Below are 22760 nucleotides of genomic sequence, written 5' to 3'. Positions count from 1 at the left end.
CCTCTTTTTCTCTTCTCAGCTGTGTGGCTGCACATTTCAACCTTATCTTTTCAGAGGTCAGTAACATGAATGGCAATATTTTCAGCAGCAAAGCAGGTCTAGAGGCCCCACTGCCTAACCCTGACCCTGTCTGAGCTCTCTCTCCTTCTTCCCCTTCCCCAGCCCCACCTTCCTCAAGCAGGTATGGAGGTACCGAAGGAGCACTTTGGGCAGCGAAGGTGCAGACCTACTACAGGCAAAACCACAGCCGAGGAGCCACCCATCCGCTTCTCCCATCCCTCAGCACCAGCCCTGAAGGATCCTCTCCCATCGCCCCCGACCACCAGCAGGAATGCGGGGCGTGCGTGTGTGCTGATGTCAGCCACTCCAAGTAAATTCATTAGCCCAAATGATGTGGCTCATTTCTTTTGCTGTTTACTTCATAGCAGCAGGGAGAAGCCGCACACAGAATTCCCAGCAACACTTGGTTATGTTTGGAGGGATTTTTATTTAATTGACTATTCTCCCCACAACAATTTGCTTTAAGGATCTTAAGATCTATCCCTTCTTGCCATCAGGAGCATCTCTTTTCCTTCAGGCCCTTACTCACACTTCAAATTCCCAAGTACATAGGTAGACAGACTTCTATTTCAGGCTGGCAGCCCACAGAAAGAGCCAATTAAAGTATCTGTAGTAGCACTGTTGTATGGTATTGCAATTCTCTGGCAACTGGATCAGAAAGCTGTGTGGCTAAAAATCAGTTTTATTTCATTTCCTTATTTTATGCAGTTCCCCTCACTCTTTCTCCCTGTAACACGCTTTAATTATCATACAAGTGTCACTGCACCATGTAAGTCTCCTTTCTCCTTGCCTCAGACCTTCCTGCAGAGCCACGTGCCCATACAAACTGCCTGATTTGCAATGCCCTCATGAAGCCTATGTTTTGGTAAGAGCACTAAGAAGTTTATTAAACACCACTTCCAGGCCTGCTGGGTGTGCACAGGCAGGCTGGGGATGCTGTGTGGCAGAGCAGCAGGGTAAGGCTGCCTGATACAACCCGGAGGATGAGACGAGAAAGGCAGTGCTCTGCCCTGCATCTCACCCCACTCCCTGCAGAGCGCTTCCCCGAGTCCAGCAGCATCCCAGCTCCCACTTCACACCACAGGCACACGAAGTTGCTTGAAGTTTTAGGCTGGCACCGAAAGATAATCTAAATTCAAGAACAAAAGCATTCATATTTGTCCTTACATGTCAAGGATTACTACTACTGGAAGTGCTTTCTATTATCAGCTTGTCACTTTCTCAGCTCCTTAATCTCCCGCGGCTGCTCAACGCCTTCCTCATGCTTTACCCCCACAGCACTCAGCCTCATCCCCCCCGCCCCTTTCCCACCCATGGAAGCCGAGGCCTGGCAGTGCTGGGGTGCACTGTTGGTGCCCCCAGCCCCTGCAGCTGTCAGCAGCCCCCATGCGTGGCCGCCAATCGCTCACCACTCACGTCCCGGTCGCAGCCCACACAAGGCAGGAGGAGCAGTGAAGGCAAGGCACGCTCGCACCCCTGAAAGAGCAAGGACGGTGGTCCATTCAGATCCCTAACGAGATCATTACTGCTAACTAAATACAAACCTGACCCTGCGACCCCCTGGGAAATTGGGCAGCCCCACGCCAGGCATTCACCAGCCGCCCGCCCGCAGCCCCGCTCCCTCCACCACCACACATCAAAGGCAGCCCCAGTGCTGCATAGCCACTGGCAGCCCGGCCCCACAGCCCCTGTGGGACCACCTGGGAGGGAGACTGGAAGCATGCCCCCACCCCTCCTGCACGGGCCAAAATCCCCCTTAATCCCCCAGACCCGCCACCACAGTTTCAAATGTGAAAGGCAGTGAGGTAACAAGGGGTTACAGGGCTTGGCCCCCACGAGGTTGGGTCTATGATGGAAATGTCCCCAGGTGGTGATGCCCCTCGCAGCAGTGAGCATCATTCCCCTGCTCCACACCATCCTTTCTCTGCCACAACAGCTCCCACCAAAATCGGCAGCAAGCCGCTCTGAAACCCAAACATCCAAACAAGCATCACAGCAAGACCTGCCAAGCATTGCAAGAACAAGACTTGCTAAAATTAATTGAAATATCTACAGCCTTTCAGTAACATTTTTGACAGAAATGCAGACATCTAGAAGCCACCGAATACAAGCGCTGTAGATCAAGCATTCAGTGTTTGTCTTATTCTGATCTCCAAGCATCTTTCCAAAATTAATGTTTCCCCTTTTCATAGAATTTATACCACTCACAAATGACACTGATGGAGTAAGGCATAAAGCCTTGCACAGCTACTTTCAAGGCACCCCAATTCTTTTGGGAACCTGGGCACCGTTGTCACACACATTGAAGGGTGGTGACAACTAAGTGCTGTCATATTACTCATCACTGCAACAGAAACGAGCATTATTTGCCCATCAGCACCTGAAAGCCATCGTCAATAGTGACTGTGACCTGGGGAAGTGACAGGTGACATGTAACACATGACTTGGGAAGATGAAGTCACCATTGAGCATCGTTATCTCGTTGTGAAAGAAAGCAGCTCGGTTTTTAAACCTTCAGCCATGAAATTCAGCGCTATCTTCTGGCTTACGCAAGGAAACCTTGCTGCAACTATTATCTGAGAGCAAACTGATTCTGTAGTTTGCAAAATTAATAGTATTTAGCCCGCTAGTTTCCGTAGTAACCAGTACAACAATCCATCCCTTCCTGCCCGCGACAAGGTCTCTCAAGCATTTCACACAGTACTTATCCATTTTCTTGCTCTCACCTCGCTCTCACCTTTACTTTCTGCACAGAAAGCAACACAATCCACTGCTACTAAAGACTAGGCTGAGAGTCAGATTAAAATTATCCTTGTTTGCCCTGACCTCTTTTCTCTGCAGGTGAGAGTGTCCCCATTCAGCAGCTAAATGAAGCAGAAATGATGGAGTGTTTGTTTTCCCTGACTTTTCCTCAGCTTGCCAGTAAATTTACAGCCACGAATATGAAGTGTTAATTTAATGTTCCCACTGAGCATCTCATTGTCAACAAAGGCTTCAAACCATAAGAGAGGAAAAGGTTAGCTCATGCAGAAAATGACCCTTATGGTTTGATTGTCTTCTGGTCCAGACTAGCAGCAAGCAAAAAGCTAAGGGCTTTGACTTCCAGCTTAATGCATTTGATGGCAATAAATGGAACCTCTCTACCTCCATGTGGAGAAAGAATCACCTGTAATGCTCACTTATGTGTCCGCACAGGCAATCTCCGCACTACCAAAAGTGAAGCAAGCCCCCATTTTCACTCTGTCGACTAATTTGACAGAACTGAAAAGTTAAACCCTTCATTATCCCAAACTTAAACAGAAGGGACTTGCTCTCCGAAGATTATGACAAGACATTAATGGTGGCATGAACCATGAAATTGCTTTCTTCACCTGGTGCTTCAGTACTTTGAGGCCTCAGAGATGGCAATGCACTAATATTTTCTTCCGTCGTGCAAGGAAAAAATTAAGACTTAAATAACCAAAAGCCTTTTTGGACTGTTTCTTGTGGCAGCATAAATATGCAGAAGGCTTTATTCTCACCACATTTAATTCCTTTATCCTGTGTCTGGTAAAAGGGGTTTAAAACGTGCTGTAAGAAATATTTGCTAAACTGTAATTCAGAGACCAAACAGAGCATGAGCAAGGGGGCCACCATATGCATTTTACTAAAATAACCTTTTGATATCTTTAGAAAAAAATAAACCTTGATGGTGCTGTGGAATACTATGCAAAAAGAAAAAAAAAAAAAGAAAAAAAACCACCCTCACTATGCAAAAAAACAAAACAAAACAAAAAACAAAACAAAAAACAAAAAACAAAAAAAAAAAAAAAAAAAACAACACCACAACCACCCTGAAATACCAGAATTGTTCCCCCAACCCCCCAACAGCTAAAACTAGGCTTGGAAGCAAGATGGAGATATACATACATATACATACAGAGTAGGGCTATTCAATAAGAAGACAAAGTAATTTAGCAGGTTTTGTACCCTTGCAGTACCCACTAATTAAATTGGCAGTTTCACAGGCTGCTTGCATTCATTTTGAACATGACCACGCTGGTGTTTTTTAAAAAATTAATTAAAATATTTCTGATATATCAAAACCATCCATTGTATTAAATTAACTGGTCATTTACTGCTCATTATGAACTCGTGCATCCTGCATTACCATGAGAAATAATGTGTCACGATGCTTTCTGCCAAGCCAGAACGCAAGGCACTGTGAATATGCATGCTGCAACATCTCAAATTATTCCTCAGGACTTTCAGGGTGTTTGATGTGCCAGGCACTTTAATGCACGTTAAAGTGTCCAACAACGCATTGCAGTTGACTGAACCAGAAAAGCCTGAAAGCAAATCGGGGCGTACAGGAACGAAACAGTCTGCTTTTGTTTTCCCTGTTCATACAGTGCTTCCATTCATTCAGCAGTGAAGCTCCCCTCCTATTAACATTAAATATGGATTGGCTGAACCAAGGCATTGCAGGGTCTAGGTGCAAAAACAAAACCATTAGGGAAGGGACAGGAGCAACAACCAAACGGGATCCAGACAAATCCTCCAGGACCAGAGCAGATTAACTTGAAAATCAGCACAGCCATGGGCTGCTCTCTGAAATTGTCTTTATTAAAGCCAGCTTTACAGCATTTGTAGTTTTAGTAATGGAATAAACAAAAAGCCTCTATGAGTGGGTACAAGTGAAAACTCAAACCTCCCAACCCCACCCAGAATCTTAAATCCATAGAAACATTTTTCTATAAACATAGACCATGGGTAAATTTTGAGACTTCTTAATTTGTTTTAAAGCAATTTGAATTGTTATTATTTTGACTTCCATATGTACTTGAACATAAATAAGCTAAGTAGAAGAAAATTGAAAAAAAAAAAAAAAAAAGCTTAGGCAACATTCTTGGTCCTTCTTGTGCTGAGGCAAACGTTTCAGAGCTCAGAGCTGAAGCACTGGGATCTCACAAAGGACCTAAATTTGGAAAATAGGTTTTAGGGAAAAACCCAGCAGGCCAGGCAGCTGCTGTCCCCTTACTTGAACCCCTCACACTGACTACAATATACATTCCTCTTTGCATATATCCCTTGGGAAGACTGGGCTTTTCTGTGTCTTGCACAGCTCCAAACACTTCCATGCTGCAGGAGCAATGCACAACATGAGCCCTGGGAAAGCACAGCTGGTTAGAAACACGTGAAGTTGATGGGTCTCACAGGGACATCAAACATTCACAAGCAATAGTAGAAATTAAATTCAAATTCAAAAATCCCTTTAATTATATCTCCTTCAGTAACACACAGATACAGAATTAGGCATATTGAACCTGTCCCCTTTTCTTTTTTGTTATTATTTATAAGCACCTGTAAGAAATACAGGCACATGTTTGAAGGAGATGATTTCTTTTAGTTAAAGATGTATTATTCAGCGTGTGCTGAGACACATTTAGAAACACCATGCTACAGTTCACTAACATACACAAAAACATCCTGTCTTTGGCAATCATTTGCCGGTCACATTGTCAGTTAACAGTAGTCATTTTGAAAGCAGCAATTCATTTTCTACAGTTTTTTCCTAACACACTTTTCAGCCTGCAATTTAGATGATAGGAAAATTACAACCTTGGTGCACTATATTATGTGTTATAAATGTTATTGCAATTAAGCCAATGAGGAAAAATCCCAGAAAACACAAAGATGTTTAGTTCATATTTTCTCCTTATTCTTCCCTCCCTTCCCCCCCAGCCCAAACAGTTGTCAAAGGATAGAAAAGAAATGTGTGTTTCCATGAGTAAAAGATGCCTGGTATGGGAGCAGGGAGCAGCAGTGGGGCTGGAAGCAAACTGGATGTGTCCAGAGAGCAGACCCAAACACCAGTCACCACACAAGAGGGCCAGGGGATGTGTTTGTGTCTCTGGGTTTATGCAAACTTCGCTAGTTCAAGTTGGAAAAGCACAATTTCTGTGTGAAAAGTGTAACTTAGTATTCCTCTCACTTCCTGCTGGTACATGTCATTTCAGGTTATGCCCTAACACACCATTTCTCAAATACTACCCTTTTTACATCCTTCCTATCCCTCCCACTCTATCCCATACAGCATGCTTCGTTCTTATTTGCAAAACACAGGATTCTCCTAGAAAGACAGGTAATCATGGAGCTAATGGTGTCACACAGACCTGCTGGTTGCATTCCCTCAGAGACAGTGTCCTTTGGCCGACCTGCAGAAACCTTTATATTGACACAACAGAACTGTGTTTCTATAAATATCTGAGGAAAAAGTAACAACAAGCAGTACACAACTATGTGCATACACTGGTCCAGATTCTTGCAGGCCCAGAGCTAATTACTGATACAGGCAGACAGAGGGATAGAAATGCAGTGAAATGCAATCTCAAAGCAAGCAAATCAGTGATATACTGAAGAGCAAAGGGAAACAAAGCCCTATGAACTGGCTCCAATAATTCAGATTACACAATATGTAAACACTTATATTTATATTTAAATCACTTCACTTACCACAGAGCAAGTCTTCTTTTGACATCTAAGCAGGGCTGGCTTTCTACCTCTAACAGCCCAGAAGGATATGGGGACAGCTAAGGCATTTTCTTCTTTTAAGCCCCTGTTTGGTCTTGGGAACCACATCTCAACCAATATTTGAGATGACAAGCCTTTCTGAGAAAACCCAGATGTTAGCCTGCTCTGGAGTGAGCATGTCTTTCAGAGGGCAAAACCAAAACAGCTTTGGATCACTGGTTTCTTTGCAGCCTACAGTCAGGCAAATAGGATGCATATTATTGTACAGTGCCCTCCACATCCAAGTCAATCAACTGTTTTTAACCACTCACGGCCAACATGATGCAAAACAGACCTGCTGATTTTTTTACTTTTTAAATCATGGAAGGTATACGAATAAAACTTTTTATATCTGCTAGGTTAAGTCTAACATGAAACTAACCTGTACGCAGAGAGAGTTTAATTGCCAGTGAGCAAAGTGAGCTGGATTGCACTGAGAGCACAGCTGAGAATGGACAGGACTGGGAGTTAAAGCGCTTGTCTGAAGAGACCCTGGGTTTGTGCTCAGACACCGATGTCTAATTAGCCCCAGCAGGCTGAAACACCCCAACTGGCATCAGGAGCCAGCATCATGGGAGGCAAGAAACTCAGCATTTTCTTCCAAGCTTCAGCTATTTGGACAACGCACCCAGGGACATAAGGAGCATTACATCCGAGCTTCACAAAACCCAAGCTAAAATAAAGATTCCACTGAAACATTCTTAACAATAAGAACACGAGCAAAGTGTGACACAAGGTTTGCTTGCAAACAGCTTTTCTTTAAGGGTCTTAGGCTGGCATCGATGTTCAGTTACAGAAGCGTCAGCCATATTAAACTGCTTTTCACTGTTTCTGAAGAGGAAAAGAGTCATAGCATTCATCATTTACTCCAAGGTGCTGTAACCAGGTGAAAACTTGTCTTTTTATACACTGAATTGTGTCCATGAGAACACATTATCTTTAAGTGTGCACTGGAGGAACCAACACACAACATGGACTCCACGCTATAGCCCACTTCATGTTTCCACTTAAATCAGCTTCTTGCACATCTCAGAGAACTTTGCAGAAAAAGAACTTGCCATCACCCCCATCCCAGACAAAGCTGGAGACCTAGATGGGGACAAGCCAAGTACTAGGGCTAAGACCCAGTCTCCACGACAAGTTCTTGCCTAAATCTTGGATTTATGACAGCTTTTTCTTCGCTATGCACAGTGGGCTTTCACATTCATCCCCACTGGTTCTTCAGGAGTCAGGCCATGTGTCACTGAACAGAGAAGTGCCTGAGGCCACTGCCTGCTCTGACAGAGGCTGGGCCTCAGCCCAGGCCCAGAGGCTGCTCAGGTGGCTTCCAAAATGCACCGAGCTTGTCCCCCCTCAGCCTGACTGCAAGCCTGGCCCACACCCGAGCAAAATGCCATCTCCTCAGCGCTGAGCATGCCCCAGCACTTTAACATCCTGAGCACCTTCTGCCTTCCCAGCACTAAAGAAGCAAGGCAAAGCAATTTCTTCCTGTTTTCTCTTCTTTTGGGCTCCCAGGCCGACATATTGGAGGTTGGGTACAACCGCTGGCCTCTTTGGGCTTCCCTGAGCTTCCAAAAGGCTGACAGCTGCAGAGATCCCTGCCACAGGTCACTCAAGAGCCCCCATGGCAGGTCCCCCTATGAGAGCCACTGAGGAGATGGAGAAAGCCTCTCCCAGGGGCTGGAAGAGGCAGCTCTGCTCACCAGTGCTGTGGTGAGCTTTCCACAAACACATGCCCTACCACTTGTGCCTGGATTGCTCCCAAGCCCCTCGAAAATGCTTTTCTGCCACGTGCCCACGCAGCAGAGGAAAATCAGGCACTTTGCAGGGCAGCCGTCAGCGCTGCTGCAACACCCCGCGCTGTGGCCATGCATCCGTAATGGCTTTCTCAAATGTGTTGCCATGCTCAGATGATTAGTTGTGGGTGATCTGAAATGTCAGACTATTAGCCTTGACAACTACTGCCAAGGTTACTATCAGACGAAAATATCTTTTTAATAATGCAACTGTTTGTAAGTGGAAAAGGTGATGCTTAAAATACAAAGCTGTAATAAGCATGAGTTACTGAAACAAAACAGAAAAATCCTTTTGTTTTAGTCACCCTTTCCAAGGCATGTCCTACCTCTTTCCTGAAGAGATCACATCCTTGCAAGGACATTTGCAATGCTACAATTAGGAAACAGTAGATACATTAACGACAATAGTGGGGACTGGGGCTCTTCACAGTGCTGCAGCAACACAACAAGGAAAAGGGGAACCCACCCTGCCTTGGGGCAGGATGGGCAGCAGGAGCAACCAGCTCTTCCTTAAGTGCATTGTTATCCAAGCTGTTTCTTCTGAAACAGTTATGTACACGATAGGTATGTCTCCTGCCACCATTAGTGATTAACAGACAATTTGAAAATATTCACAGCCAAAGCAACTAATAAAGTTGCATTTAGCTACGGTTATGCATGACCTTTCTTATGATTTCTTGGAAAGCCATTAATTTGAAAAATAGTTTTATATTTCATGCCAGTGCCACAGCAGGGAATAATTGTCACATTTCAAGCTCTGAGCAAGATTCTGATACAGGAAAAAATTAAACAAGGATAAGAGCAAGAAACTGTTAATGATCAAAAATATTTTACTGCAGGCTCAACAACAAAGTCTGAAGGAGATAAGTCTGTGTACCAACATTATGTAAGAAAGTGATTATTCAGCCATTCATGGGAACAGAGGTATTGATTCAAGTAACAAAGAACATTATATAAACTGCAGTGGTTTTGCTCTTTCAGCCAGGGAAAATTGATTTTCTTAAATTTTCCCTTGAACCTGTGGTAGGGTTTAATCTGAACCTAAAGGAGCCTTTTAAGAACTCCTATAAATTAGAAATATATCTTTTTATTTTGCACATATTTGGTTCCTGCTGTTAGAGCAGAAACTAGAGAAATGTTGGAAGAAAAGGTGGGAAGAAGTGATAATCACAGTTCCTTGTCATTTGTATACAGTGTATTTTTATTTTTATTTTTTTTACACATATTAGAAATAACCTTTAAATGTTGAACATAAGTGAAGCGAAATCCAAGGCAGTCAATACTACCAGACTTAATGATCAAAATTTGGCAGGAAAAAAGCTAGAAGCTGTAAGAGTACAGTAGATAAAGGGCTCATCACGAATGAACTGTAAGCAAACGCAAGATGAAGAACAGCCAGCAAGCCATCTTCTCACCCTCCAAGCGTGTTTTGCTTCAAAACAGGCAGGGAGGTGAGAGCACCTGGAACAGCAGGAAAGGACTTAAAAAAACAACAACAACAAAAAACAACACACACAACATATTGCTACAACTTTAAATAAAGCAGCATTGATAAGAGGTGTTGCACCAAGCAGCAGTATTGCTGGATGAGCAACAGGCTGCTGCAGAGACCAGAATCTGCTTCAGCAGTCTCTGGTATGAGGCCTCAGCTAGAGCATCTGACCAGGACGAGCCCTGAGCAGGCACTGAACTCTGCTCTGGGGACAGCGACAGGACCTGAGGGAATGGCATGGAACTGGGACAGGGGAGGGTCAAGCTGGGGGTTAGGGGAAGGTTCTGCACCCAGAGATGGTTGGGCACTGGGACAGACTCCCCAGGGCAGCAGGCACAGCACTGATCTGCTGGAGTTCAAGTAGCATTTGGACAACACTCCCAGACACGGGGTTTGCTTTTGGATTGGTTCTGTGCAGAGCTCACCAGCATGTCGTGTTGGAGCTGTGACCAAACTACCTCGTCCCAAGACTGGTCCCACAGCTGCTGGTGCATGACCCAGGGCAACCAGCAGCATGCTCAGACCCAGGCTGTGACAGCCCCTGCCTCTGCGGGTCTGCTAGAAAACAGCATGCAGGCTGGGACGTGCAGCACCGCCACATGTTTACATCACTGTTTTCCCTCAGTAAGGCAGCAAATGACCCTTTATTCAAAAAACAACTCCTGATGCAAAAAAAAAAAAAAAAAATCTGTGGAAGCATAGACGGATGATTTGTTATTTAAGCAGCGGCCAGCCCTGTGTGCTATGCAAACAAAACCCGCGCTCTGTGTTCTTGCAAGCCTCCTGCTGACTTTGCAACTCATTTTGTTAGCAAGGAGAACACACTGGGCTGACATCAATGAGACCAGAGACGTTTGTTCATAACTTTGTTACAAACATTGATCAATTGATTTTTGCCTGTGTGAGGAGGGAAGAGCCCACAAACAACACAAAACACATATGGAGACATATTTTTAATGGCACAAAGGGCAATTAGGCACCCAACCTTACAGTGAAATTGGGTTCCTTACAGTCCTCTGTGCTTTTAAAAGTCTTCCCCTTTTGCTCAATGGAAACAAGATCTACTGACAAGCTTCCAGAGGAGAAAAAAAATTGGTTACAACCAAAAGAATAGTTAGCAGACCTTCAAAGAGCATTTCTGAGTATGGGAGAACAAGAGACAGGTAGAGGCTGCTTTCAAAATGAAGGAAATCCCATCCCTCATGAACTGTCTTTTGTAGCATATTAAAGTAAAAGTGTCAAAATACAACAAAATTAATTAGCTATCAAACATAATTAAGTTCTCTGCAAATACTGAAACATGTACATACTTACTTACACAAATACATCTCCCAAGCACCAACATCCATTCCCTTAGCTGTTAGCACTACAGCAATGTTGTCAGGTCTGCTCAGCACCAAATGAAGCTAAATGAAAGAAAACTGCCCCTCTTCGGATTTCTTCCTGCTATACGTGATTTAAGGCTACAAGTCAACACCACATGCGTAAATCGAAGTGTTCTTAGACTTGTTTCTATCCAGCAAAATACATAAGTGTTTCAAGTATTAAGCACAAGCCTACATCCAGATAACTTCAAATGGGACAAAAGTGTATCCATAAGAGACAGCTTGTTTTGCCCAGGGCTTGGAAGAGGCAAGCAACCGAGTAAAGCAAGAGGCACAGAGCTCATCCCCTGCTTCCAGGGGCTTAAGACGCTGCCAGCCAGTGTACCAAGCTTGTGCAGCACAAGCCAACTCACATCCAGCATCACCACGCATCAAATTGGAAGGTCCAGCAGAGCCCCCATAAGTAGAAAGATTATTTCTACATCGCATTGCTTCTGCCCAGATCCTGATTTTGCTCCACACCATTTCAGTGGGCTTGCATCATCTCTTATCTCAACAGATCCATGTTCTCATGATGAGGAACCACTTATTCATAAGTGTATGCACTTCTCATGCAGCTAGATGGCAGTCCAGCACAGAGATCCCTGAGCCATCTCACCCAGTGAGAGAGAAGATTAGCCCACATCCACTACTGGGCATAGACCGGCCCTTCAGAGTGTAAGGCAAGTTGCTTATCTGAGAAGTCCAGTATTTCTGCCACATCCCAACTGTTAATATCATGGCTCTGGTCAAAGGGAGCAATAACAGCTAAATGGGGAAGATGGACCTCATCTTAAAGTTTATTCTTGCAGCCCAGTTAATAGTTCATAATATTTACTTGGCAAATATTTTTTGTGACACCTTGCGTTTCCTTTGAAAAGCATGCTCCGAGGTTGCACTGAAACAGATGAGAACTACTCATTAATTGGTTTCCTGTGCATGGAACTGCTAGTGGATTGATTTCAGCACCATTGAGCTGCTCCCCACGCACAGCAAATCACATGGTGAAGGTATCGTGTTCATGCTGAATCCCTCCTGGAGCCGGGTGACATTTCGCTGCTCTGTAAACCCAAGCTAGTGAGCATCTTAATCTCTCACACCACATCTCTGAGGTCTTGCAAAAACTAAATTCACACAGCAGCCTTTCATTCAGACATCACTAGCCATGTTCCTCACTCCCTCTAATGTATTTTCATAAAAATAGCAGAATTCCTTAGCTTTGGGACTTCAACTCTGCCCATTTTACTTGGAACTAGCTGGGGGGAGGATGGAGAGGTGGCAGCATTAGCTACAAGTAGAGCAGGATTTTAAAGTCCTTGATAAAATGTGCTCAATAGCACATTAAAGTCCTTGATAAAATGTTTGCACAATTATACAAATAAAATATTTTTTAATAATTAGGAACCAGCATAGCTAAAAGCTTCTGGAGGGAGCTGACAAAAGACATGAACATTTCAGAGAAGCTACATAAGCATCAGGTACTTGGCTCCAGTGGACCAACACATCCAAAGGACTGACACAAGAGCTACACTGGTTTGCACAAGGCAAGGATGTAGTCAATTAAGTACTAAGCAATATCATTCATCATAAAATTAGGGTCTCTGGGAGTCCTATGTATGCATTTACTCCCGACGTCCTTGCTTCACAGAGGCAGCACAGTTCATACAGTTATCTGGCCCCCACCCAGCCCCGCTCCTTTAACAGGAGTACAATATGCATTCTCTCCTTATGCTATTTACTCAAAACTACAGATGTTGACATAACAAAGAGCTAAAGACAAATAGACAAAAGGGGAATAGTGTTGCAGCACAGACACTAAGGGCTCTATTCTTTAGAAAAGAGCCACTGACTTCCCCACCCAGCTCCGCAATTCATTTCAAAATCATCTGGGCTGTTGAAGCCTGCTTTACTATCCTGCAGGATACAGATGAATGTAAGAGAACATGATCTTCACTGTTTCTGTGCTGAACGGAACCCTTGTAAATCCACAGAAAAACAACCCAGTTGTCTAAAATCAAGTGGCTAAATCTCATGGATGCATTGGGTAGCGTGCAACTTTGTCTCCTCTTGACCTGTTCCTACCAAGGAGCTGTGCTGAGCAGAGCTTTTTTACTAACACTGCCTTAAGAGACAGATTTAAAAGGCAGACTTTTCACAGCAAAAATGTAAATTAAGAGTTGCATGCAGCAACTCTGACACGAAGTCCATTTGGTAAAGCACCAGGTCCTCACCAGGTTCAGAGCGATGACACGCTCCCATGCTCTCGTTTGGAAGCCTTACACAGGTATTTTGGGGATAGCTGGTCTGCAAATAAGCTAGAAAAGGGATTTTTTTTTTTTTTTCTTAAAAAACAGTTCCTTTTTAAGCTTCTAATGTGAAGTGAAGTTTAGATCTGTCACAACTGGTGGGAAAAGATATTATTGCCTGGAACCATGCCCAGAAAGTCCCGAAGCTGAGCTCCCTCCCGGGCGCTCAGCCGCGATGCCACCTGCTGTTGGAGGGCAGCGGGTACAGCCAGCTGCCCCACAGGGCTCCTCCGGGCAGAGCTCGGCAGACAGCGAGCACGAAGCCCCCGATCAGCAAACAGGAACTCACTGCACTTGTTCTGCTAAATTAACACCCCCCTTGCACTAGGCCGAATCACATCCCACCAACACACCTTAATACCTCAGCATGCACCTCAAGGAGCACGTATGCCACAGTTATAGCCTGATGATTTTGCTGTCTCTGCTGCAGAGGGATGAGCTGACTCCCAAAAAGAAAGCAGGAAGAGAAGTACACATCTTCCCTCAGGGATGGGTATAAAACAGGCCTGCTTTGAAGGACCTGGCAACAGGGACCAGCACACTGTGCATCATATTTCCTTAAGAAAAGCCATTCCTACGAGGAAGGTGATCACTGAGCTTTGATCTCAGAATTCCCTGCAGTTCATATACATCTTCTAACAAGCCAAAACAGGGTAGGTTTTGCTGTTTCTCAGTCTGGCATCAAGACACAGAGGTCTGAGCCCTCACCTCAGAGGGGCACTATCAGGGAAGCCAGGTTTCCTCAAAGCAGTCCAAGCACTGTTTTGCCCGTCCCTTCTCAGCAACCCACTCGATGTGTGCAGAAGTCAGAGGCAGGCACAGGCCGCTCCTGCAGCCCAGGATAACCCAGAGCAAGGGAGGGATGGGAAAGGTGTCAGTGGGTCAAGAAGGTGCTCAGCATCCCCATGCCTGGCGCATGGACAGGTGCACCAGGACAGATCACCAGGCAGGGGACTGGTGACAAGAAAACATGTTCCCCAGTACTCACTGGGGAGCATCTGAACCTAAAGGAAAGAAACATTTACTGCAGATATCCACCAGCATGAAACAAAGCAGTCACTACAGAGATATTTTCCATTACATATACTCTTAGTTAAAATCCTTCTAAAGTGGAAAAGATGCTTGAAATCCTACCCCAGCTCCTGTAACGCAGGAGCTCTGTTAGATCTCGAGGCTGAGTAATTCCATCTTCGAGTGCTGTGGCTTCCAGGCAGATCTGAGCGGCTTTATTTCCTTGTGCACATTGCCACCTTGTGGTTTTCCTCCGAGTTCCTAGAACAGGCCCCCAACTGCAGAGACACAGCCAGAGCACACGAAGTTGTTTGGAAATATTTCCATTTGCTTAATCGCCAGCTGCAGAAATAAAGGGCTAGGAAGCACCGCGTATTTATATGGTGCCATCAGAGGTAGCTCTAGCATCATTAAACGCTATAGAAATATTTTTCCTGGTGCCGGTTTGTATCATCTAACATTCTGTCAGTAAAAGAAATCAAGAAACTAAAGAATTCCGTATATGGCATTATGAAAGAATCAACAGCACTTTCTACATTTCTCCTGGTTCTCTGCTAATAACTGTTTAAGTTAAACAGGTATGTTTGCTGCATAATTATTTGTTTGCAGATGAGGTCAACACTAGTTTACAGAGTACAAACAGCCATGCAATTCCTCTGTAGCTACACAGTAATTATTGTGCTATTATAGAGTAATTAAATATTCAAATGAACATTAAAACCAGGATTCTGTATGGAGCCGCCAGCAACTGTAGCACAGAAAACCAAACAGTAATTCAAATTGCAGTATACTGCAGTGGTACGGACTAAAGCAGGCAGTTAAGAGTCTTTTACACTACAAACAAAATTTGAAGTCTTTCCGGCTGCACAAGTGACTGAGCAGAGATCTGATTTTGCAGGCTCTCCACATGAGAATTAACCATTTCCCATTTTCTCTGCCCCGGGGAGATGAGGTCCTGCTGGGAGCAGAGGAGATGGCAGAAGCTGCCCCTGCAGCATGGAAGAGCCAAGGCAGAAACAGAAGGCAGAAGGTTGAAGCCTGGACTGGACCAAGGAGCACCCAAGCCAGGTCACCCAGGGCCATAGCAAAAGCTGAAGGATTGTTTTTATGACTGGGAAGAAAAAAGAAAAAAACACACAAAAAAACCCAGCTGTTACTCCATTCCCTCCCCGGAGCTCTGTTTCTCAGGACAGACCCTTGCATTGATATTCAGCTAAAAATATCCTAAAACAAAGTGCATGCTTTTTTTTTTTTTTTTTTTTAAACACTGGAAAATCTCACACTAAAAAAAATAGGAAAATATTCAGCTGGGCTTCTTAAATCTTGAAGGTCTATATTCAGTTTTTAAAAGTGAAATACTCTAAGTGATTGAAAGCTTTCCTTTTGAAAAAGAAACAACAAAAGTGAAAAATTACTTTTTCAGTTAAGCCCAATACTTTTTGGTATCTGAGAAGTTAATGTGTGTATCCATTCCATGATAAAGTTAATCATTGAACACCATTAAATGCAGTCCCAATAGCACATGAGAGCCTACTTTATTTCACCTAGTTTCTCCTTAAAAGTAGCAGAATTTCCAACTCCACTCTATAATACCAGAATTTAGCAGAATATACCTGTTTTTATATTTTAACTTAGAATAAGTTACAGGGTTTTTTTTTTCCCCTTTTGGAAAGATGCTCCTGTTGATACTACATAAGCAAAGTAGTCTGTCTTTGTCCATTTTCAGAGAGGTTGTTTTGTTTTAAAGAGACACATCTAAGTGTTAGTACACTGGTGTCCAACAACCAGCAAACTGCTGTAAGTGAGGCACAAACACAAAGTACTTGTGTTTGTACTTGGTTGCATGTTGAAGTTGAACAGTCACAGACAACACTTAACCACGTGCTGAAGTGAGACCTCAGGACAGTGTACACATCAGATATAAGAACAGCACCTGACCAAACTCTAACAAAACTCGGTATTTTTTTTTTTCCAAATTTCCACATATAGTATTTATATATAAAATTTATATATATATTTATATAAATATATGTATATGTTTGATGCTGCAGTGAGGGCCCACAGTAAAAAAAATAATAAAAAAAATGGCTCAGTGTTGAGGAGCAGCCTGAATACTAGGGCTCCTGCCAAGCTCTGCAAGTATGCATAAATGTAACAAGCACACTTCAATTTGTCCAGTACCTGGGCAACGTCAGGCTGCAGGAAGTGAGGTCAGATTTCATGGAACCCATTGCTGCTGATGGATGAAACCTGAACACTCCCAACTCATTCCTAGAGATTTTCTGGCACCCAGTTCCCAGATTTCAAGAAATCGCTGCAATCAGCACAATGTCCTAATGCCATGTGATGGAGCCATTTTAAGGGCTTGAAACTAGAGGTAGAGTGGGAATTTTCATGTACTTAAATAGCAGTTTTTGCTTGGCTTAATTTTACAAGAAACCTAAGAACTCTGTGCTGGATGTTTACCTCTATTAACTCTATAAACACAGCCTACATCTGTCCTGTGGTCTGTCATTGCGAATCTGGTTCCTCCAGAGCAATTAATATACCTTAGTAAATTTGTGGTCATCAGATTCTACAACAGCCCTAAAATCTACCAGCAAGCTTTTTGCTTAGTCAGAAGCCAGGGGGCACAGCATCTCAGAGTCATAGCACCACATGAGCTGAGCAAACCCACAGCAGCAGGAGGTTAATTAACATACAGAGCCATCCTGTGTGAGCTCCCACACCCTCATCAATATCACCAGGGCTCTGAAATGCACCCAGCCCAGAGGCACTCATTCATTCTGTTCCTCAGCCACAGATTTATCATCCAGAGGCCCTTAAATCAGCTTTCTGCCATGGCAATACTTACTGGCATTGTAACACCAACCGTCAGACAGTTTAATCCTGGGATTAAATGCAATAGTCCCCCAAAAATCAGATGGGCTCCACATGCAGACTGCTGCATCTGTTTGCCATTCCATCTTTGCAGCTCATCCTAGAACATAAACAGCAAAGATGTAACCATTTGGCTGAAATAATATTCCTGGTTCGTGATGCAAGTGAAAGTCATGAACAGATGGCAATTCCTGTGTTGTATTTATGCAAAGATCCTCTTAAGTAGAGAGGTATGTTTAAGAATGATCTATCCTTTTGGGCAAACTTCTCCAGAATAGCTTGAAAGCTTATGAAAGAGCAAGCTTCAACGGGAAAAAGGGAAATCCACTAAGGGGATGAGGAGCAAGCAGGAAGAGAGGGTTTGTGCTGGAGTCTGGTAACACAGGAACTGCATATTAAAAATAACATATGCAGAACTGTATCCTCAAGGGATTGCACTTCACCTTGGTATAGACAAGCTTCTACACGGATGAGATAAATATGAGATAACTTATTTTTACTCCCAGATTGCAAAGCAAGGGTCACCCAGCTCAGTGGGACCTACACCTTCAACATGCTTCAGTAAGGAGAGCTATTAAAGAGAGAGCTGTTAAAGGATCTCTGCCCTGTCATGCCTATCAAAAGGACTATCTGCCCCCAAAATAGCAGCCTGCATAATTTAGTCAGCAACTTTAACTGCAAAAGTATTTCTGTTATGTCTTGGCTTCTTACGATGACATGACATTCACATTAGTCCAAGAAGATGCACAGAAAATCTAATGTGACTGGCAGTTTGCATTTGTGGCAAAAGCATTTTCTGTAACTACTCACTTATGTGGTACTTTTTTAGCCACAGACTTTAACATTTCATCAAGACAAATGTCATCAAGCCAAAGATTTAGGACTGGAACCAAAATACAGGCATTCCCATTTCTTTGCTCAGTTTCCTCCAGCAGGCACTTCACACAGGCTTGAGCCTGTGCCCTCCTGGGCCAGAGCAAAGCTCTGCCTCCATGTCCAGGGAAACTGGACCAGGTCCCACATCCTTGATGTAAGGGGACAGATTAATAGAAGTTCTGACTTACACCACCTGAGAACCCAGCAATTAGCTGTTCTTTACAAGTTTTCCCTTTCCAACCATATGCTGCTATTACCAAAAGACATGCAACCAACCATTTAAACCATGCAAAGAAAAATCCCTGCATATTTATAGGGGGAAAAACTGTCCTGGTGACCAATAGAAATAAACAGATTTTGACCATGGACAGATTATCTCTAACATGCATACCAAGACTTTATTGGCCCTTAATTCCCTTACTTTGGGTACATACAAAGAATACTCTGTGGAGCTGCAGTTTTAGAAGCATAACTTTATTACCTTGGCTGTATACATTTGTTAAGGTAGCAACAATAATCACAGCTACTGGTATCCTTTCCTTGCTCTGCCCTCTCACTTAACAACCAGTCTGAGTGCTGCCAGCATTATTCTCAGCTTGCCAAGGAAACTATTTCTGCTCCTTGAATTTCATTTCCTAGCAGAGTTTAATTTATACTTTGTTTTATGGTTGTCATGAGAACCTAGATCCTCCTTCCTCTGTCCATTAATTACCAGGTATGCTGAAATCCCTTCCTCCCACACAGCAGATACCAGCATCAGCTGCTGAGGGGCTGGGGCACTGCCTTCAGCCCTGTGATTGTGCTCACATTCTGCAAGGACTACTTACCAGCGTACATAAAATAGTCTCCTGCCAGATTCTGTTCCTAAGCATCTTGAAAGACACTTCCCAGCAGAAGGATTTTTGGCTTGGTGCCTTTTGTTGTTGTTGTTTGCTTTGTTTTACCTTTGCACTTAAGGCAGATCAACATCCAGGAAGTCAAAATGCCCTTCAGAGGGAGCAGCTTCACCACCTCTGCCAAGGTAACTGTCTCCTTAAACAAGGATTATACAGACTTCTTAAGTCAGGGCTCCTAGTATCCCTTCTCAGCATTATTAGCTGAGAGCACACCTGCAGGTGCACCCACGCACCCAGAATTAGGAAACAACTTTCTCTTACTGCTAAACTTTGCCAGAAGATTGGTTAGGTAATCCTAGAAACAAGTGCATCAGGCCAAAGGAGTCTGGGGAGCTCAGGCAATCTCATTGCCCATCTGAGGATGCCTTTCACCAGGACACTGCCTCATTTGGATTCGCACAAGAAAGGGGCAAACTCCAAGACAGGTAATTGTTTTATCAATACCCCAGAAAGAGCTCATGGTGCATTGCTTCCAGACCAAGACAAGGACATGCTAATAGCACCACTGCTGATGCCAAGCAGGTGCCAAAGGGATTTGTACCTTTCCAGCTGCCAGAAGAGAAGGAAAACACCCCCATAACATGAGCTCAGACCTGTTAGCACAAGCTACAGGCTAACCTTCACCCAGAGCTCTGCAGATGGGAACAGCATCTGGGGACACAAATTCATGTATTCAGGAGCCACTTTTAAGCACTAACACAGCTCTTCCTCAGAAGGCCTCCTGGAAAGTTTTGACCACCTCCTCCAGCCACCCTGGACTTCTCTACTGTTCTGGGGTGCTTCAGGACCTTTCAAAGCATGTCTCCCTCCCAGTCTCCTCCACCAGCAGCCACCACAAGGAAGATTTTGCTCACGTGAAGCCTAGGGTACGAGCACAGTCCCCACATCCCACCAAGGTTTGTGACTTTGCCAGGCCAGAGGCTGGCTGCAGGAGCAGAGTGCAACCACAGCAGCCACCCCTGGGCCCAGCCCCCACTCCCCAAGCAGAGCTAGGGCCCACCCCCACCAGAAGCTATAGGTGAGGTTTGGGGTGAAAGCAGCAGGCATAGCTACAGGACAAGGATTAAGAGGCTACCTTCAGCACAGGTCCCCCTTCATTCAAAAGGAAGAGTAAGGACATCAGAAGAGCTACCACAGCACAGCTCAAACCAGGAACCGGGGGCCTGGCCCTGGGCTTAAATGGAGCTGCCAGGCCCACAAGGGCTCCAGCTGGCACTGATCAGCACAATTAAGGCTCCTCGTTGCCTCTCACTCTATGCTTTAAAAGCCTCTGCCTCTTCCCCTCCTTATCATAAAGAACAGGTGTATCTGGTGTGGTGGAGGAGGAAAATGAGGTCTTCTTCCCTAGCATGCAGTTTTTTCTATATTAGGTATAGCTAAGAAGCATATGCTATAATTTGTCAAGTACTAGACTTAGGTCTATTATGGGTAAGAATTGTGCTTTTTCTCTAGAAAATTGTTTAAAACTGAAGCAGTATCTAAAGCTGCAGCTATTGCACAGCACCATGTTATCTTAAAGGGCTTTGGTGTAGTATAGATAAAACACCGTATCTCTTACTTCAGAGATGTTAACATCATTTTATATGTATGTGTACTTTCCTGTCCATTTTCTATGAAGGCTTTGAACTTCATAAGCTTTGCTCCCTTTTTCTCTCTATTTTCTTAAATGGGCCAATGAGCATACCATCTTTGAAAATTTCAGGTGTATTTCTATGTGTGGGAGGAGTTTCTATTCAGAGATGTCCCTGAATGACTCCATTATGTATGCTATCAGCTGTTCTACACTACCAGAAACAAAATCTCCACAGCTAGGTGGAACAATAAAAGTTAATTCTGGGCTCTGGTGAGAGAGAGAGTTAGGAGAATACAATAAATCACTACCCGTTTAGAAAAGAATTTACTAACTTTTAGAAAAAGGGGAACTGAGAGGCAAAGTTAGGGGAATCTTATCAAGTAGAGATAGTGATAGATAGCATGAAACTAGGATACTCTAATTAAAGCAAGAAGCCTTGGGCCCCTTTATCGAGGTCAATCTCCTAATAAGAGTGTGAGCCTACCTTAAGAAAATTGTCATGTGGATGGACAAGGGCCAAGGAGCAACTGAGTCTGCACAGAAACAAGAGGTCAGCTAGCGGTGACGAGGAAGAGTCATCCATCTTCATCCCCATGACCCCTGAAGACCACCACCAGAATACACTGCGCAAGTGCAGATGGGAGGTGTTTATGGAAATGAGTCCTTGGAACTAATTTTAATATGAAGTACAGGTTATGAATATGTATAGGCGTAGTGTGAAAATTCATGCATATGTAACTCTTTACAGCATATAATTATGGCAAGTTGCTGTGTCAGGTGCGCATGACTTTGGTGGAACTACCCCCCAGAGCTGAATAAACATACCTACTTTACAGTCTTACTGATTGTGGAGTCTGTTTTCCACAAGTCACTGGAACAGTGATGAAATATTTCCTTTGCTCCCTGTGGTCATACTGCACTTCATGCCCTCGCTCTGCACATACTGCCTCAGGGCAGAGCTTGGTACCGTGTCCTTGCTCACTTTGATCCCTTGATGGTTTAGCTGTGTTTCATTTTGGGAGAGGCTCTTACCCAAGAGCCTAGGATATTCTTCTCTTTCCTTTCTTTCCATCATTGTGACTTTCTTCAAACCCTGGGAGAGAGGAAAATGCCCAGGCAAGTATGGGAATTTCCAGTTAACCACAGGAACAAACTTCTTTACAGTGGCTGAATGCTGGTGTTGGTTGTGCAGAGAGGCTGTGGAACCTTCAGCCTTGGAGACACCCAAAGTGCAGCCAGGCATGGTCCTGGGCAACCTGCTCCATGCGTGGGCTGCAGCAGGGCTTGGAAGGGGCATCTTCAGAGCTGCCTGCCAATACCAACCTCTGTGTGCTTCTATTCAGTGTTAGTTTAGAGGGAAATGTGCTCAATTAACATGGAACTTATCCATGTTTTGCCACCTGTGGCCAGAAAGCCTCTGATCTGGTTTCAGGTGTGTTTCAGACCCACTGCTAATTGCCCTCCAATGTTCAGTGCTCTTCTCCCAGGAGAAAAAGCTCTCCTGTGATGGAAAGGGGATAGTAGGGGCTGGGACAAGGCACCCTGCGATGTGCCCCTGGCAAAAGGGAATGAAGGAGAATAAAGTAGGAAGGATCACACAAGCAGCTGCTATGCTGGGTGAAGGCCTTGCTTGGCTGTGGTTGGTTCCTACTTGAGCTTGCAACTGCACAAAAATAAAGTGATTTTCCCCCCAAATTATTACTTTTCTGTCTATTCCCCTGCAGGAATGCCTGGTCTGGGAGCTGGAGCATATCCCACTTTGTCTGCAGCTGTTGGAAGCCACCATGCACTGCTGCAGAGCAGGGAGACTCCTCCAGTGGCACTGAGCTTTTGTAGGCAATTTTGCAATGTACACCACGATCATTGGTATGCTGTGCATACCTCCAATGAGCCCAAAATGCAGGCGAGGCAGCCCACAGCAGCAGGGGCTGTTCGACTCTGCTATGGGGGCCAA

The 22760-nt window shown here is 44.3% G+C and overlaps 1 long non-coding RNA gene across 4 annotated transcripts; it reads right to left on the bottom strand.

Moving 5' to 3' along the window:
- Nucleotides 1-12490: 12490 nt before the first annotated feature.
- Nucleotides 12491-20473, bottom strand: LOC137853145 (uncharacterized). Of its 4 annotated transcripts, none has more exons than XR_011094277.1 (4): nucleotides 20240-20473; nucleotides 19165-19369; nucleotides 17436-17561; nucleotides 12491-15692 (listed from the first exon to the last, which is right to left on the bottom strand). It is a non-coding gene; the product is annotated as an uncharacterized lncRNA (long non-coding RNA). The 4 variants fall into 4 exon arrangements; XR_011094279.1 differs by having other exon boundaries at nucleotides 17454-17561; XR_011094276.1 differs by lacking the exon at nucleotides 19165-19369 and having other exon boundaries at nucleotides 20309-20467.
- Nucleotides 20474-22760: the final 2287 nt, after the last annotated feature.

The sequence above is a fragment of the Anas acuta genome, chromosome 3 (genome assembly GCF_963932015.1).
Source record: "Anas acuta chromosome 3, bAnaAcu1.1, whole genome shotgun sequence".
NCBI lineage: Eukaryota > Metazoa > Chordata > Aves > Anseriformes > Anatidae > Anas > Anas acuta.
This window is presented reverse-complemented; position numbering and strand designations above follow the sequence as displayed.